This window comes from Schistocerca gregaria, chromosome 7 (assembly GCF_023897955.1).
Source record: "Schistocerca gregaria isolate iqSchGreg1 chromosome 7, iqSchGreg1.2, whole genome shotgun sequence".
NCBI lineage: Eukaryota > Metazoa > Arthropoda > Insecta > Orthoptera > Acrididae > Schistocerca > Schistocerca gregaria.
The window spans coordinates 514,889,552-514,909,111 of NC_064926.1; the positions used below are offsets into that span (position 1 = coordinate 514,889,552).

Genomic DNA, 19,560 nt, shown 5'->3' on the forward strand with positions numbered 1-19,560 from the left:
TGTAGGTGCAGTGTGTCTAGCACGCAGACAGGTTGGTTGCAGGTCCTCAAGTGGCCTCCAAATGTCCAACACAAGGCACCGTGGCGAAAGCAGCTTTCAACAGAAAACACAACATACCTCCAACCTGACCTCCCATGAGCTCTCGCCTACACGACTGAAGTCGCAAATGGCGGTAAATGGGGGACAGTGGAATGCACGCTACAGTGCCTCCGGCTCGGAATTGTCCCTGAACTAACCGGTTTATAACAGTTTGGTGAGTCACTGTGGTGTCAGCTGCTGCTCCGATTCCTGCTACAGATGCAGTGCGATGACCCAGTGCCCCACCCGAACACGATGGTCTTACCTCTCGGTAGTGCCACGTCTCCATCCGGAGCCCGGTCATCTTGCCACTGTACATTCTCATGACCACAGCTTTCAGCAATCACACACAGTGGCTATATTTGTCACGTCTTTCTGCAATATCGCGGAAGGAATATTAACTTCTCGTAGCTCTATTAAATGAACACATTCAAACTCAGTGGGATGTTGATAGTAGCGTCTTTGTTGCCTTTAAGGCATTCTTGGCAAACATATACCCACGACGTCCAATCTGAAGCTTAAGTAACACTCACGACCGCCACAGCACGTATTGTAAACACACCTAATTTATATCCTCGTAGCGGTGCTACTACTATCACTCTTAAAAAAAGCGATTGGCCTGAAATCTGAATAGACATTGTCTTTAAGGTGTAGAAGTACGCCTACTAACTTTCTTTCCTTCTTGTTGAAGCAACTTCTTTCCGTTGGTGTGTTGATGAATGTTCTAAAACGTTATAAGCAGGTCGTTATTTGGTCTACTTAAAACACATAGTAATCTTCCGATGGCACTCCTCAGCCACGTGAATGCCCTCGTCGAACTGACTTGGGTTGAAGTGGAAGAAAAAATAGTACGATAGAAAACTATCACTTTTCTAAGCATTGAAATGAGCATAAAGCTTTTGATAATCTCTTACGGAAGGCTAATGTCTGAGAGAGATATTAGAAACATTTGAAGAGGTATCAGATATGGTAATTTTTTTAATGATTTCTTGAAGCCTTCCGCTGCTATTTTCTTTATTTCCTGTATGATTGTAGAATGGCCCTAGGCCATTTTCAAGTATCTAAAACTGAAGTTATATACTTTGGAAACATTAGTGACACTTGCGATTCCGATGTAGTATCAAGTCATATCTATAAATATATTATGCGCATTATAACTTACTTTGTGGATGATTGTTTTGGTAACAGCGTTTGTCATAAACATCGTTGCTCCTTTGACATCGTGTTATGCTCATAAAGTAGTTCGAGGTGTTCATGCTATTTTAAGCTCCCGTTCCTTTCGAGAAGCTGTTGCAAAGCTCTCATATATAACGTACTTAACACTAGGAAGACTATAATTATGTTACAGAATTTTGCTACTTAACCTGCATATGCTTTTGTTGTCAGTTATATTTATTTATCGTTCAGCATTGCTGTAAATATTACTGTATGTAATTTCTTTAAAATAACTTGTAAATATTTGTTCTGTTGTTGTAGGAGCACGTCATTTTTGAACAGTTGATTCAAAAAATGGCTATGAGAACTATGGGACTTAGCATCTGAGGTCATCAGTCCCCTACAACTTAGAACTACGTAAACCTAACTAACCTATGGATATCACACACACCCATCCCCGAGGCAGGATTCGAAGTGTGACCGTAGCGGTCGCGCGGTTCCAGACTGAAGCGCCTAGAACCGCTCGGCCACACCGGCCGGCGAAGAACAGTTGGTACAAAGATATTATTTATCACATTTATTACTGCATTCTAATGAAATAGTACTAAGAACCATGAGAGTCTAGTAATATCTGCTTTATGGCTGCGTGATGTTTCGCATTACAGTCATATTTACTAGTAAGTGTAGCGATAATTTTACATTCTATGTTTCTGTAACGCTTCATCCTAGAACTGGTAGAAAGATGTCTAGGAATTTCCCATTTCGCAGGTCTTTTTGCTCCTTTAAAACTTTGTCTGACTGATCTTTTAGATGTATGTAGACTTCAATTTCTTCCATTACATCCATGACTTTTCCTTTTTATAGCTTATGTAATATTTGAAGTGATTCATCTATATTAGGTATTTTGTGGTTGGTGTTTTTTAAGTGTGCAGAAAATGTGGATGTGTTATTGTCGCCTATTGTCGGGTGTTCTTTAATTAGTGTACTAAACTTTCTTCCTGTTTGTCCAATGTAAAATTTTGGGCATTCTTCACAGTTAATATAGTAGATTCCTGATTGCGGAAATGGCTTTGATTTATGAGATATGTATCGCAACAATCGGTTTAGATTGTAGTGGTTCTGTATAATTTTGTATCCTTGAAATATCTAGTACTTTTCCAGGAAATAATACCTAAATATGGCCATATAAGAACTTTATATTTCTGTGGTTCGCTTTTGACTCTAGTTAAAGCTATTTCGTCAATGGGATTGGCCTGTGTTTGGTATTTACTGTTCAATGTTTTACTTTTTCTTTGCACACTGTGCTGTCACCGCCAGACACCACACTTGCTAAGTGGTAGCCTTTAAATCGGCCGCGGTCCGTTAATATACGTCGTGTAAGTTGGCCGTTTAGGTTTTTTTATTGGTAACACCGCCGCCACGTAGCGCTCTGTATGAAAATCACTGTCTGTGCCGTGTGCAGTCTGTAGCTGGTTGGCATTGTTGTAATACTCGCCATTGTAGTGTTGGGCAGTTGGCTGTTAGCGGCGCGTAGCGTTGCGCAGTTGGAGGTGAGCCGCCAGCAGTGGTGGACGTGGGGAGAGAGATGGCGGAGTTTTGAAATTTATAAGAATTGGTGTCATGAACTGCTATATATATTATGACTAGTGAGGTAAATACATTGTTTGTTCTCTATTAAAATCTTTCATTTGCTAACTATGCCTATCAGTAGTTAGTGGCTTCAGTAGTTTGAATCTTTTATTTAGCTGGCAGTAGTGGCGCTCGCTGTATTGCAGTATCTCGAGTAACGAAGATTTTTGGTGAGGTAAGTGATTTGTGATAGGTATAGGTTAATGTTAGTCAGGGCCATTCTTTTGTAGGGATTTTTGGAAGTAAGATTGCGTTGCGGTAAAAATATTGTGTGTCAGTTTAAGCACAGTCGTGTATCAATTTTTCTAAGGGGACGTTTCATATGTCGACGGATACCTCACTGGAATCTTCTGATTTTTTCTTGTAGTTTGTGTAGTTAGTGTAGCCTTTGTTTATTGCTAGCGCGTTATCATAGAGAGAATTTCCTTTGCAGTTGCAGTTTTTCATTGTTGTACAGTAAAACAGTTGTGGCATGCATGTAGCTTTGCACCAAGTCTTTCGCAGCTTCGCTTGCAATTAACTAGATATTATTTTCAGTGCTATGTTAATTTGTTCTCTTATTTTTGCTCTTCAAATTGTGCTTTTATGTGTTATCGTGTGAAATATTGTGACAATAATGGCGTGTGAAAAACGTAACACTAGGCTCCAAAGTAAACTGAGAAATAATAGTGACGACGAGCGTCGCTTATCAGCACCACTGTGTAGTGAGTTAACAGACATTCGAAGTAGTAATTTGGTAACTGTGCATAGGGAAATGGAGCGGGCGGCAAATAATGGTGTAGACAATGAAACAAGTAGTGAACAGGGAACAATTATCGATCGATCAGTCGGCATCAGCTTGCCTCAGGAATCCGAAATGACAGAACACAATATTGCAAATACTGTAGACTTAGGTTATGGGTCCTCACCGTTTTCTCAAATGAGTCAAGACACATTTTCTGCCTGTCAAAATGTTGCCGGTGAAAACGCTCTGCCAAAAAGCATAGAAAAACAGATTCCAGACACTAATACACTATTATTGCAATTAATGCAACAAATGGAACAAAATCAGAGACAAACACAGCAAAAGCTTCAAAAGTTAGACACAGTGGAACATATGCTTGAACAAACACGTAAAGATTTAACTACTGAATTACATAAAATCGAATCGAAATGTCAAAAAGTCTGTAATGACGTAAAAACCCAATTTTGTGAGCATTTCCAACCTATTTTTTCGCGGCATTAAAATGCATTACAGAATCACGAAGCAGCCATAAAAGGACTGCAAACAATTTTTCATGAAAATCATGAGACCTTGCAAGCTAAAATTGACTCAGTTGCATCTACCGATTCGGTTACGTAACTTGTAAAAACTCAAGAAAACTTAAAGGACACAGTAGATACTCTGAAAATTGGTTCAGAAAGACACATGGAGGACATTAGTTCATTATCAGAGAAAGTAGTTGAACTTTCGGATCAGCTAAATAATTTATCTACGAAGGTAGATGACAATCTGAATGACACAAAACCGGTAGTCTTTAATGACACAGAAGAGTTCGAACAAATTAGGAAATTCAAACAAAATCAAAATCAAATTAATACGCAACACCAAAGAGAAATCCGGGAAGTACAAGACCAGCTGACACAGGTAATACAAGAATTACGTATTTCAGAGGACTCTCGCACACCAGTTCGGGAAGAGGGACATAAAAATACGGAACTGCCACAAAATAATAACACAGGGCACTTTGGAGATTATGAAAGAAATTGGCAAAGTACACCAAATTTTGAGATGGAACCGCCGAAACGACGTAACAATGACCGACATGCGACCCGCCGACACGATGATTTTGACTATAAGCTGTTCATTACTACACGCAAATTCAAAACATTTTTTAGAATTCTGGCAACGACATTCATCCACAAGCGTGGCTCCATCAATTCTCTCATTGTTTCCCCCCCCCCCCCCCCCCAACTGGTCATTAGAGCACAGATTAGAATTTATGTGTGGCTATTTAGAGCATGAACCAGCTGTAAGAATGCGATCGGTCATTCACGATTGTCATAGTGAAGGAGAATTTTACCATGCCTTCCTCTCAGCATATTGGTCTCAAGCCACCACACAAGACCGAGTAAAACATGGCATCATAATGATGAAAAATTTCGAACAATCTGAATTTTCAAGTCTTGTGAAATATTTTGAAGACATGTTACATAAGAATCAGTATCTTTCAAACCCATACAGCCCGTCAGAACTCATCCGCATTTGCTTAATCAAATTGCCCGAACATTTACGGCATATTATTTTGGCAGGCCGTTGCAAAGACGACATTGAAACTTTTCAGGGACTCTTACAAGAATTAGAAATTGACACTGACAATCGCGGAACGCGAAAACAGGAACACAACAATTACAGGTCACATCCGTCGCAATTCCGCGATGAAAGAAATAATAACTGGACACGACAAGGCTATTCTCACAATACAAATCGTGACCAAAACAGACACCACCCGTATGACAACCGTTGGCAGAGTAGTAATAATTACAGGGAAAGGTCACCTCTCCGCGGTAGTGACTATCACAGAGACAATCAGAGAAAAAGACAATATGGAAACCAGAACTATTACTATTATCACGGGAGACAGAATAACTTTATACGCAACGGTCCAGCGCGCAGTTACGATTCAGAGAGAAATTCTCCACCACGTGACCGACAAGAAAGAAACTATGGAATCTACCGACATGACGACAGACGATATGATCGTAACGACAGACCTGAATTGCAGCAGAACTGGCGGGAATCAAACAGAGCAGGGCCCTCTCGACAAGATGAATTTGTAGAAGTTAGGTCTCCTAATCCCAATAACGCCGCGCGCCAACAAAGAGACAGACAATGACTCGCAGGCAGCCGCGTGCTCCGCTGGCGCAGAGAAAAATAACATAGACGTTAACCTTGAAAAAAATTCCAGTATTCTTTACCGACGTATACTGCATGATAATTGCGTTCAAGTTAACTCTGAGCACTAGGAAGAGTAAAGGATTGTACTACATTTCACATGTAAAACCGTTTATTGAAGGATAATCTGCTTTTTAACTTTGTCTTTGCCATAAAATTTTTCGCTTCACGCTACTAGAACAATTTGTCACACTGAGAAACTGTTAACATGCAACAATGTTTTGAAGTTAACTATCCAGTCTAGAACTTAGAGAACTTATTTAGACAGTATTTACGAGTGCATTGTTATAGTGAACAGACATCACTGTTGGCACGTACTTCGATGCGAGATGCCTTTAATAGGTTCCACAACGAAACATTGTCTCGAAATTTGGTAGAAAATTCGAAGAAATTCTGGTCGTATGTAAAGTACACAAGCGGCAAGACGCAGTCAATACCTTCGCTGCGCAGTGCCGATGGTACTGTTATCGACGACTGTGCCGCTAAAGCGGAGTTATTGAACGCAGTTTTCCGAAATTCCTTCACCAGGGAAGACGAATGGAATATTCCAGAATTTGAAACATGAACATCTGCTAGCATGAGTTTCTTAGAAGTAGATACCTTAGGGGTTGCGAAGCAACTCAAATCGCTTGATACGGGCAAGTCTTCAGGTCCAGATTGTATACCGATTAGCTTCCTTTCAGATTACGCTGATACTATAGCTCCCTACTTAGCACTCATATACAACCGCTCGCTCACCGATAGATCTGTACCTACAGATTGGAAAATTGCGCAGGTCGCACCAGTGTTCAAGAAGGGTAGTAGGAGTAATCCATTTAACTACAGACCTATATCATTGACGTCGGTTTGCAGTAGGGTTTTGGAGCATATACTGTATTCAAACATTATGAATCACCTCGAAGAGAACGATCTATTGACACGTAATCAGCATGGCTTCAGAAAACATCGCTCTTGTGCAACGCAGCTAGCTCTTTATTCGCACGAAGTAATGGCCGCTATCGACAGGGGATCTCAAGTTGATTCCGTATTTCTAGATTTCCGGAAAGCTTTTGACACCGTTCCTCACAAGCGACTTCTAATCAAGCTGCGGAGCTATGGGGTATCGTCTCAGTTGTGCGACTGGATTCGTGATTTCCTGTCAGGAAGGTCGCAGTTCGTAGTAATAGACGGCAAATCATCGAGTAAAACTGAAGTGATATCAGGTGTTCCCCAGGGAAGCGTCCTGGGACCTCTACTGTTCCTGATCTATATAAATGACATGGGTGACAATCTGAGCAGTTCTCTTAGGTTGTTCGCAGATGATGCTGTAATTTACCGTCTAGTAAGGTCATCCGAAGACCAGTATCAGCTTCAAAGCGATTTAGAAAAGATTGCTGTATGGTGTGTCAGGTGGCAGTTGACGCTAAATAACGAAAAGTGTGAGATGATCCACATGAGTTCCAAAAGAAATCCGTTGGAATTAGATTACTCGATAAATAGTACAATTCTCAAGGCTGTCAATTCAACTAAGTACCTGGGTGTTAAAATTACGAACAACTTCAGTTGGAAGGACCACATAGATAATATTGTCGGGAAGGCGAGCCAAAGGTTGCGTTTCATTGGCAGGACACTTAGAAGATGCAACAAGTCCACTAAAGAGACAGCTTACACTACACTCGTTCGTCCTCTGTTAGAATATTGCTGCGCGGTGTGGGATCCTTACCAGGTGGGATTGACGGAGGACATCGAGAGGGTGCAAAGAAGGGCAGCTCGTTTTGTATTATCGCGTTATAGAGGAGAGAGTGTGGCAGATATGATACACGAGTTGGGATGGAAGTCATTACAGCATAGACGTTTTTCGTCGCGGCGAGAGCTTTTTACGAAATTTCAGTCACCAACTTTCTCTTCCGAATGCGAAAATATTTTGTTGAGCCCAACCTACATAGGTAGGAATGATCATCAAAATAAAATAAGAGAAATCAGAGCTCGAACAGAAAGGTTTAGGTGTTCGTTTTTCCCGCTCGCTGTTCGGGAGTGGAATAGTAGAGAGATAGTATGATTGTGGTTTGATGAACCCTCTGCCAAGCACTTAAATGTGAATTGCAGAGTAGTTATGTAGATGTAGATGTAGATGTAGATGTACATTCTTGCTTGTTAGTTGCACGATTACGTAACGACTATAAGGCTCACATACTTAGAACATTTACCAGTGTTGCTAATGACATTTTAATGCAACATTTTGGTTTACTTGAAAATACATTCTGGATTTAAAGTACTTTCTGTGAGATACCAGATGATACAGTGGTTAGTTTATGTGACAGCTACACGATTTTATCACGACGCTACTAATGAGTGACAATTTACAATGTTGCTTTTGCAGTTTATCTGTTTTCTATCTGCACAGTTTTTCTGAATTTTTCTGGAAAGTAAAACATGTTTTAGTAGTAACTTAGTGGTATAGCGACAATGAGACAGCCTTTGCCGTAGCACAACAATACGTTACATTATAGTACTTTCTTGATCACGGTAAGGTACGTAATAACTACGATGTCTGTACGGAAAGCATTTTACTTTCGTTTATGATGAGGTAAGTACATTGACTTCAGCAGAACTTTGCTTACAGAGGACGATAACTACGTCAGTTCCACAGAATTATCTTACAGCAAAACGCACATTTAGCACTACAGGGCACGCATTTGAGTGATTAATTTGGTACTTAAACCATTTATTTATCAATATTGTTGAATTAAAAAGAAAGTTTTTTGTGATACATTTCATTCCATTGCTGTAATCTGTAACACCTGAGGGTATAATTACATTAATCCTCAGGGGGGTACACGCTTACTTTGTGTACCATGTGTTTGGCAAGCACAAGGAGCCCTAGCAATATGGTATTTGCTTATACAACTTTAGACATCGGTACCATATTTCTCTAACATATAAATTACACAGCTATCTGGTTATTTAACTGAGAGAGACAAACATTTATTTTACTACATCAATGACAGATGTTTACGTAATTGCACCGCTGGATAACTTCACACTTATGAAATTGTATTTTGTCTGTACTTTGTGAACAGTTCATATTTTTTCGGAACCATTGTGATATTATGAGAGCTTTGAATGATGTATTTGGTATTGGATCATGATTGTTAAAGTACATTTGAGGTAGATGACACTTCTGAAATGAGCAGAGAATTTTTTTTAGGTTTTGAAATTATTGCAGAAAATTTGACGTTTTTGAGATTTGACTGAGGTGTTATGATGTTATTATTACGACGACGATGTGAATTATGCAGCTGAGGTATGTTTAAGCTGATGCTATATGAGTTATTTGATTATGCTACGTATCTGCCATGATGAAATATTGAAGAAGTGTGGACAAATAAGGTAAGGAATAATGAGTAGTGGTTAGGGACTCTGGTTTGTGAAAAAGGTTGTTGGAAACCAAGAATTGTACTTTAGGAGTTATGAAATGTGTGTACATTCGTGAATGTATTACAATGCTGTCGAAAAGTTTTTGGACGCTGTTAAATTTATAGGATTTTATTTTCTACTCGTTTGCAACGCAAATTCTCAACCTGTGAAAATATTTTTACATGAGACTGTCAATGTAGCGGAAACTGCTGTCGTAAATATTTCGGTAAGAAAGGTAGGTGACCGTGACGTAATGCGTTGCTAGCGGCCAGGTGTGTCAGCCGCCTTGAGAAAAAGTCATTAGTGTGTGTGCCTTTCAGAGGCACAGGTGGAGAAAAAAGGAGGCCATTAACCTCGCTATTGACATTCCTTTGTAGAAAGCATCGCAAATACGACACACACAAACTTGAAAACATATGATTACACTGTGAAGCTCTTAATTTATGATATTTACTGAAATGAAATCATGAGAAACATTTTATATCTATTGTCTTTCTAGCTGATAGATTGCTCATTTTGTTTAATATCCAGTTTCTATCTGAACTGCAGCATTGGTTAAAATAAAATTTAATAGATGTACTAATATCACTATTTTCTGTCTACAGACCCAGTAAAGAATCATTTTATGATGTACTTTCTTGGAAAAGAGAGCACAAATAGACATTTCCCTTCACAGGAATTGTAAAAATTATATTTTTACGATTTGGTAATTTATCTGCTAGCGTATGTTCTCGTGATGCATCACTCTAGTGTTAAGATGTGACATAGGTATTAAACATTTTTACTGTAATATTTTTTCTGCTTCAGCTTTGTCATGTTTAGATATAAATTATTACATTTATTGCTGCTCGCTATGCTTACTTGCATTTTTTTGTCATTGCTGTTTGTATTAATTGTTTTGTGCCGCTGCATTGCCTCGTCCCTTAGTTAAGCACCTGAGCTCAGTAGATTTAAGTTAGCTTAAGAGGGGGTAGCCTATATAAGATAATGAGTTGCGATGGATTTGAAGAAATGCACTGAGAGGTTATATGAGAAAAGTACAGAAAGCAGGTATAGATAGGACTTTTTGGGAATAATGATGATCTAAGGGAGATCTCTATGCAAAATACTGCAGTAAAACAAACCCTGTCCTTTCCTTTTGTGTTATCCCTCTATGTGTTTATGTACCCTTGTGTATTTGTCTTTCTCCTGCCTTTATGTGTTTAGCTAATAAGATTTATGTTGTAGAATTTTTCAAATACTGTGTTATTTTCTTTGTAAATATGTTCAGACATTATTTATTGTGTTTTGTTTTAATGCTCATGTGTGAAGTTGATGTTTCAAAAGTTATTCTGATCTTTTATGTATGTACTTATGTCGTAATTTTTGTAACACTGATGTATTTGCTATTTCTATTCTTTTGTAAAGCCTGTACTACTTCAAATGTTATCTGTATTGTTATGTTCTTTAAAGATGTATTTTGTATCTTTGTTATTGCATTCTTATGTTATAAAATTGTGTTTGACACCAGTTCATCAAATTAAGTAACTTGTAAATTACATTTCACTGCACACGTTTCTGTTGGTCATAGTATATGGACAATATGTGAGAAGTAGGGACACATAGTGTTCGCATATGTGTTGATAATTCTGCAAGGGACTGATTAACAGCATTGTTGGTTCTAAGGACAATTCCAAAAACTTTGTGAGTGCACAAGTGGTGGTTTATGAACTTGCTATATTGTCCGCAAGACTCTTCAATGGTGATAGTGCGCCTGCACAGTCAAACAGATGGCTGCTGGCCATCTCTACAAGGACTACAGTGGGTCTACACCTTTGATGACTCACCAATACCATTATTTCTACAAGGACTGCAGTGGGTCTGCACCTCTGGTGGCCCACCAATACCGTAACCTCTACCAGGACTACAATGGGTCTACTCTGTGACGACCTACCTACCAATATTCTTTAAAACTTCGACTGACTCTGCTGTGGGTTTGCTCTGTTGTGACCCATTACCTGCCTGCATGTCAAGAGTCTGCACTGTCTTTCCGTTGGAAGGACACTACTTCTTCAAGACTGCATGGAAATCCACTACTTCCGTGTGCATTTTCTTTTACTACTCAGACTTTGAGAAAAACACTGCAATTTTACTTTGATGAATGATCAGGACTGTCTTTATGGACTGTGAGAAAATTTTAGCTTTTGACCAACATTGTATCGATAAGTGTGTGCATTTCATTTCTTTGTTATTGTAATTATGAAAAAAATTTTCAAATCTGTATTGGCCACTGCCCAAAACAATTTGTAAATTTTTTTGTGGGGAGCATGGGGCCTATGTAAGTAGGCTGTTTAGGTTTTTTTATTGGTAACGCCACCGCCACATAGCGCTCTGTATGAAAATCACTGGCTGTGCCGTGTGCAGTCTGTAGCTGGTTGGCATTGTTGTAATACTCACCATTGTAGTGTTGGGCAGTTGGCTGTTAGCGGCGCGTAGCGTTGCGCAGTTGGAGGTGAGCCGCCAGCAGTGGTGGACGTGGGGAGAGAGATGGTGGAGTTTTGAAATTTGTAAGAATTGGTGTCATGAACTGCTATATATATTATGACTAGTGAGGTAAATACATTGTTTGTTCTCCATTAAAATCTTTCATTTGCTAACTATGCCTATCAGTAGTTAGTGCCTTCAGTAGTTTGAATCTTTTATTTAGCTGGCAGTAGTGGCGCTCGCTGTATTGCAGTAGCTTGAGTAACGAAGATTTTTGTGAGGTAAGTGATTTGTGAAACGTATAGGTTAATGTTAGTCAGGGCCATTCTTTCGTAGGGATTTTTGGAAGTCAGATTGCGTTGCGCTAAAAATATTTTGTGTCAGTTTAAGCACAGTCGTGTATAATTTTTCTAAGGGGACGTTTCAGTCGGACCCGCGTGTCGCCACTATCAGTGATTGCAGACCGAGCGCCGCCACACGGCAGGTCTAGAGAGACTTCCTAGCACTCGCCCCAGTTGTACTGCCGACTTTGCTAGCGATGGTTCACTGACTTCTACGCTCTCATTTGCCGAGACGATGGTTAGCATAGCCTTCAGCTACGTTATTTGCTACGACCTAGCAAGGCGCCATGATCATTTTCTATTGATATTGTAAATCATGTACCGTGAAGAGCGATGTTCTTCATTAATGGATTAAAGTTAAGTATTCCACCAGCTACGCCCGTTTTTCTCAATTCTAATTCCCTTGTCATGTTCCAGACCTCACGCCAGCCTGCGTGAGCTAAAACGCGTGCATTTCGGCCTCCTTTAGAAAAACGGTGTTGGCTGTCGTGCCAACCACAACACACACTGTCAAAGATGTTGCTTACTGTATTTTTCTACTTCAGTCTAGACGTATTACTTCTCGTAAAATGTTGTTTGCAAACTTTGTAGCTTCTTTGGTGACAATAATCAGTAAATGACTGAAGATGGCCTTGTAAGCCGAAAACCGGTTAACACAATAAAAATAATATTGCAGAACAAAAGCAAACTGGTGCTTTTCATTTATTATAATGTTGTTCTACCAAGGACCGAGGGAAGATTTTATTAACATGAAAAAAAATCATATTAAAACTAATCATGTGTGCCAAACAGTGCAAATTATTTTTTAAAGTGCTCAGTTACCTCAACTGTGAATAAATGCTGTTGTACCAATTTGGATTATTCACGCCAACAAGTAACAAACACTTCAGTACATCCGAAGGATTATTCGTGCAACTATTAACTAAAATGGGAGAAGACTTGCAGATTACTAATATTTCTCCACAACAGTTGTTACTGTTTCCAAGATCAGCTCCCTTCTTCATAAAAGGAAACTGAACAGTTAAAGTATAAAACTATGTGTTGAGTGCTTTTGTCAAGGGATTTCAAAATGAATCCGTATTTATAGATATCCAGAAGGCTTTTGACACTGTACCTCATGAGCGACATGTAGTCAAACCACATGCTAATGGAATATCGTCTCAGTTATGTGACTGGATACGTGACTTTCTCTCTGAGATGTCACATTTCGTAGTAAATGAAGGAAATTCATCGAGTAAAACAAAAGTGATTTCTGGCGTTCCCGAAGGTAGTGTTATAGGCCATCTGAAATTCCTTACCTAAATAAACGATTTAGGATACAATCTGACCAGCAATCTTAGGGTGTTTGAAGATGATGCTGTCGTCTATCGTCTAGATAAGCCACCAGAAGATCAAAACAAATTGCAAAAAAGATTTAGAATAGATATCTGTATGGTGCGAAAATTAGCAATTGACCCTAAATAATGAATAGTGTGAGGTCATCGACATGTGTGCTACAAGGAATCCGTCAGTCTTGGATTACACGATAAATCAGTGAAATCTAAAGGCTTTAAAGGCCTTAATGCAAATAAATACCTAGGAATTACAATTGAAACGTCCCCTTAGAAAAATTTATCAATTACTGTGCTGATAAACCTCTTACATTATTGGATTTTCAAACAGCTGAGCAGAACTGAACGTACTCAGACGTTTCGCTCTTTACTTATCATGATCAACACTAAACTGACACACAATATTTTTAGAGCAACACAATCTGACTTTCAATAATCTCTACAAAAAAATGGCCCTGACTAACAATAACCTATACCGTTCATGAATCACTTACCTCACAAAAATCATCGTTACTCGAACTACTGCAATACAGCGAGCGCCAATACTGCCAGCTAAATAAAAGATTCTAACTACTGAAGGCACTAACTACTGTTAGGCATAGTTAGCAAATTAAAGATTTTGATAGAGAACAAACAATGTACTTACCTTAATAATATTCAAAAGTCAGCATATTAATATGATATCCAGTATTACAAATTTACTCTTTCTGATGGACACACGTCCAGATCGTCCGCTCTCAAAATTGTGCCATCTCTCTCCCCACATCCACCATTGCTGGCGGCTCACCTCCAACTGTGCAACACTACGTGCTGTTCGCATCCAACTGCCCAACACTACAATAGCGAATATTCCAACAATGCCAACCAGCCACAGACTGCACACAGCACAGCCAGTGATTTTCATACGGAGCGCTATGTCACGTTAACAACATAAAAACCTAAACAATCTACTTATACAATTACGAACAACTTAAATTGGAAACAGCACATTGAAAATGTTGGGGGTAAGGTGAACCTGCATTTTATTGGCAGAAGACTTACAAGCAAACCTCCAAATGTCAGACACTGAGACTGGTAACAGACGTTGTATGTCGACAGCGTATCAACCAAAACATCGATTTAGTTCACACTATACGCCGTGGTCCTGCAGAACTGGCGTAAATGTTAACGGAAAATAACACTAGAACCACGGAGCACAGGAAACGCATAACTGTAAATAAATATTACAAGGAAGATGGTAGATGATCGTCGTCCGAGGGTTCTGGAACCAAACACTAATGATGACATCTTTTGTTGGCTGAAAGAGTGATATGGAACAACATGTTTATGACATGTATAAGGGCTGTTAGGATTTCACAGCAGTGTTCTCTTGGCAGTCTGCTTTTGCTTCGTTTCTTTTGAAATAGTAAACCTATAGAGAACATTTTTAGTTTCACAGAATATACAACCAGAAGAGAAAAATAAAGAAACAACTGCATAACACATGCGGAGATAATAATAATAATAATAATAATAATAATAAAACTAATAATAGTAATAATAAACAAATAATAAGATAATAATAAGGACATAACGTTCAAAAATCAATGTAAACAAGACGACACACACACACACACACACACACACACACACACACACACACACACACATCCAGTGTCACTCATTCAGGAACAAAGGTTTCACGATAATGGTTGCATACGAAGAAGTGTGTGTGAAGCAAATTGCATGCGACAGTTTCACAAGTTAACAGTTAATAAAATTGTCATCAATGGGGCTTAAAGGCGGAATATTTGGTAGGACGACCTCACGTTCTGCCAGCCCCCGCACGTCATCTCTATAGGGTGTTACAAAAAGGTAGGGCCAAAGTTTCAGGAAACATTCCTCACACACAAAGAAAGGAAAAATGTCATGTGGACATGTGTCCGGAAATGCTTACTTTCCATGTTTGAGCTTATTTTATTACTTCTCTTCAAATCACATTAATCATGGAATGGAAACACACAGCAACAGAATGTACCAGCGTGACTTCAAACACTTTGTTACAGGATATGTTCAAAATGTCCTCCGTTAGCGAGGATACATGCATCCACCTTCCGTCGCATGGAATCCCTGATTCGCTGATGCAGCCCTGGAGAATGGCGTATTGTATCACAGCCGTGCTCAATACAAGCACGAAGAGTCTCTACATTTGGTACCGGGGTTGCGTAGACAAGAGCTTTCAGATGCCCCCATAAATGAAAGTCAAGAGGATTGCGGTCAGGAGAGCGTGGAGGCCATGGAATTGGTCCGCCTCTACCAATCCATCGGTCACCCAATCTGCCCTTGAGAAGCCTACGAGCACTTCGACTGAAATGTGCAGGAGCTCCGTCGTGCATGAACCACATGTTGTGTCGTAATTGTAAAGGCACATGTTCTAGCAGCACAGGTAGAGTATCCCGTATGAAATCATGATAACGTGCTCCATTGAGCGTAGGTGGAAGAACATGGGGCCCAATCAAGACATCACCAACAATGCCTGCCCAAACGTTCACAGAAAATCTGTGCTGATGACGTGATTGCACAATTGCGCGCGGATTCTCGTCAGCCCATACATGCTGATTCTGAAAATTTACAATTTTATCACGTGGGAATGAAGCCTCATCCGTAAAGAGAACATTTGCACTGAAATGAGGATTGACACATATTTGGAGGAACCATTCGCAGAAGTGTACTCGTGGTGGCCAATCAGCTGCTGATAGTGCCTGCACACGCTGTACATGGTACGGAAACAGCTGGTTCTCCCCTAGCACTCTCCATACAGTGACGTGGTCAACGTTACCTTGTACAGCAGCCAGCGTCTCTGACGCTGACATTAGGGTTATCGTCAACTGCACGAAGAATTGCCTCGTCCATTGCAGGTGTCCTCGTCGTTCTAAGTCTTCCCCAGTCGCGAGTCATAGGCTGGAATGTTCCGTGATCCCTTGGACGCCGATCAATTGCTTCGAACGTCTTCCGGTCGGGACACCTTCGTTCTGGAAATCTGTCTCGATACAAACGTACCGCGCCACTGCTGTTGCCCCGTGCTAATCAATACATCAAACGTGCATCTGCCAACTCCGCATTTGTAAACATTGGACTGAGTGCAAAACCACGTTCGTGATGAACACTAACCTGTTGATGCAACGTACTGATGTGCTTGATGCTAGTACTGTAGAGCAATGAGTCGCATGTCAACACAAGCACCGAAGTCAACATTAGCTTCCTTAGCAGGCCGAAGTGGCCGTGCGGTTATAGGCGCTGCAGTCTGGAACCGCGAGACCGCGACGGTCGCAGGTTCGAATCCTGCCTCGGCCATGGATGTGTGTGATATCCTTAGGTTAGTTAGGTTTAACTAGTTTTATGTTCTAGGGGACTAATGACCTCAGAATTTGAGTCCCATAGTGCTCAGAGCCATTTGATCCATTTCCTTCCTTCAATTGGGCCAACTGGCGGTGAATCGAGGAAGTACAGTACATACTGACGAAACTAAAATTAGCTCTAACATGGAAATTAAGCGTTTCCGGACACATGTCCACATAACATCTTTTATTTATTTGTGTTTGAGGAATGTTTCCTGAAAGTTTGGCCGTACGTTTTTGTAACACCCTGTATAACCAGTTCCTCACAATTACGGTTTTTTTGTGTTCGAAGTTCTGGCGTTACATTTTATTGCCGTTTATACATGTTCTACTGGGTGACAGGACATGACAAGAACTAAATCGGGGATTTGGTTGATACTCGAGGCCGCGCGGGATTAGCCGAGCTGTCTGGGGCGCTGCAGTCATGGACTGTGCGGCTGGTCCCGACAGAGGTTCGAGTCCTCCCTCGGGCATGGTTGTGTGTGTATGTCCTTAGGATAATTTAGGTTAAGTAGTATGTAAGTTCAGGGACTGATGACCTTAGCAGTTAAGTCCCATAAGATTTCACATACACATTTTCATACTCTTTCGATGTAAACGCTTGGTACCGATCTGAGTGTCTGACACCTGGAGGTTTGTGTGTTAGAAGATGCAACACGTCTATTAAAGAGACACCCTACACTACTCTTGACCATGCGCTTTCGGAGTACTGCTGTACGGTGTGGGGCCCTCACCAGATAAGATTAACCAAGTACATCGAGAAAGTTCAAGGAAGAGCAGCAAGTTTGTAATATCGAGAAATAGGGGAGAGAGTGTCGCTGACATGATACAGAATTTGGGGTGGACACCATTAAAACAAAGGCGTTTTTCGTTGCGGCGGAATCTTCTCACGAAATTTCAATTACCAACTTTCTCCTCCGAATGTGAAAATATTTTGTTGACGCCGACCTACACAGGGAGAAACGATCATCATAATAAAATGAGGGAAATCAGAGCTCGCAGGGAAAGGTATAGGTGTTCGTTTTTTCCTCTTGCTCTTCGAGATTGGTATAACAGCGAAATATAGTGAAGGTGGTTCTAGGAAACCTCTGCCAGTCATATAACTGTGATTTTCAGAGAATCCATGTAGACGTACATGTAGATGAAAACAAACAGGTCGCAGGACCCTTTAAATGAAATTATATACTAATAACGTTATAAATACTTAACCTAAAATTATTTCCCTGCAATATCCACCTTTTTAGTTTAGGAGGAATTAGTCTTAATAGATCCAGTAGCGTGCCTACGAGGGAGGGGGTTGAGCACAATTGATGGAACGTCATAAACAGACATTGGCAAAAATAGGACGGCAGAATGGACGGCGGAGAGTGGAACACCAAGCAGCCAGTAATCACTAAACCGGTGCAGCGCAAACAAGAACTACCGGCCGGAACTAGTGTCGCAGAAATATCACACAACGATCACCATTAAAACAGGTAAATACAAATCCCAGGTCCTATCCCCGACGAAGCGTTGGATGCAAGCCGGGCAAAAGTGCACCTTAGTAACGGCTGGCAAGCGGCAATAGCTGCCATGGAGCTCTGTAGCCTCAATGTCATCTCCCGAGGCCAGGTGTTGGAATGTGGCACACCTGGATAGCTAGCCACGCTGTCATACAGGGTGATTCAAAAAGAATACCACAACTTTAGGAATTTAAAACTCTGCAACTACAAAAGGCAGAGCTAAGCACTCTCTGTCGGTGAATTAAGGGAGCTATAAAGTTTCATTTACTTGTACATTTGTTCGCTTGAGGTGCTGTTGACTAGGCGTCAGCGTCAGTTGATGCTAAAATGGCGACCGTTCAACAGAAAGCTTTTTGTGTTATTGAGTACGGCAGAAGTGAATCGACGACAGTTGTTCAGCGTGCATTTTGAACGAAGTATGGTGTTAAACCTCCTGATAGGTGGTGTATTAAACGTTGGTATAAACAGTTTACAGAGAATGGGTGTTTGTGCAAAGGGAAAAGTTCTGGACGGCCGAGAACGAGTGATGAAAATGTAGCACGCATCCAGCAAGCATTTGTTCGCAGCCCAGGAAAATCGACTCGCAGAGCTAGCAGAGAGCTGCAAATTCCACAATCAAATGTATGGTGAGTCCTACGAAAAAGGTTAGTTATGAAACCTTATCGTCTGAAATTGGCTCAAGCACTGTCTGCAGGTGATAAGATTAAAAGAATCGATTTCTGTGATTTTATCCTTGCTCAAATGGAAACAGATGAATCTTTCGTTTCAAAGATTGTGTTTAGTGATGAAGCAACTTTCCACACTAACGGGAAAGTCAACCGTCACAATGTCTGTATATGGGGCACTGAGAATCCGCGGGAAACAACTCAGTAAGAACGTGACTCGCCTAAGGTGAACGTTTTCTGTGCCATTTCAGCCAATAAAGATTTTGGTCCCTTTTTCTTCGAAGGTGCTACTGTAACTGGACTACAGTATCTGGAGATGTTAGAGAATTGGCTGTTCCCTCAGCTCTAACAAGAAGCACAACAATTCATATTTCAGCAGGATGGAACGCCACCACATTGGCACTTATCTGTCCGAAACTACCTGAACGTCAACTACCCGAGGCGATGGATCGGCCGCCTGCCAGCCCGTGACAGAGCACTTCATCACTGGTCTCCAAGAAGCCCTGATCTTACCCCCTGCGATTTTTTCTTATGGGGGTATGTTAAGGATATGATGTTTCGGCCACCTCTCCCAGCCACCATTGATGATTTGAAACGAGAAATAACAACAGCTATCCAAACTGTTGCGCCTGATATGCTACAGAGAGTGTGAACGAGTTGGAGTATCGGGTTCATATTGCTCGAGTGT

General features: G+C 40.6%; 1 protein-coding gene across 1 annotated transcript in view; it reads right to left on the reverse strand.

Moving 5' to 3' along the window:
• LOC126282455 (uncharacterized) overlaps nt 1-19,560 on the reverse strand; it is a 63,251-nt gene that overhangs the window by 20,944 nt on the left and 22,747 nt on the right. The window lies entirely within an intron of this gene.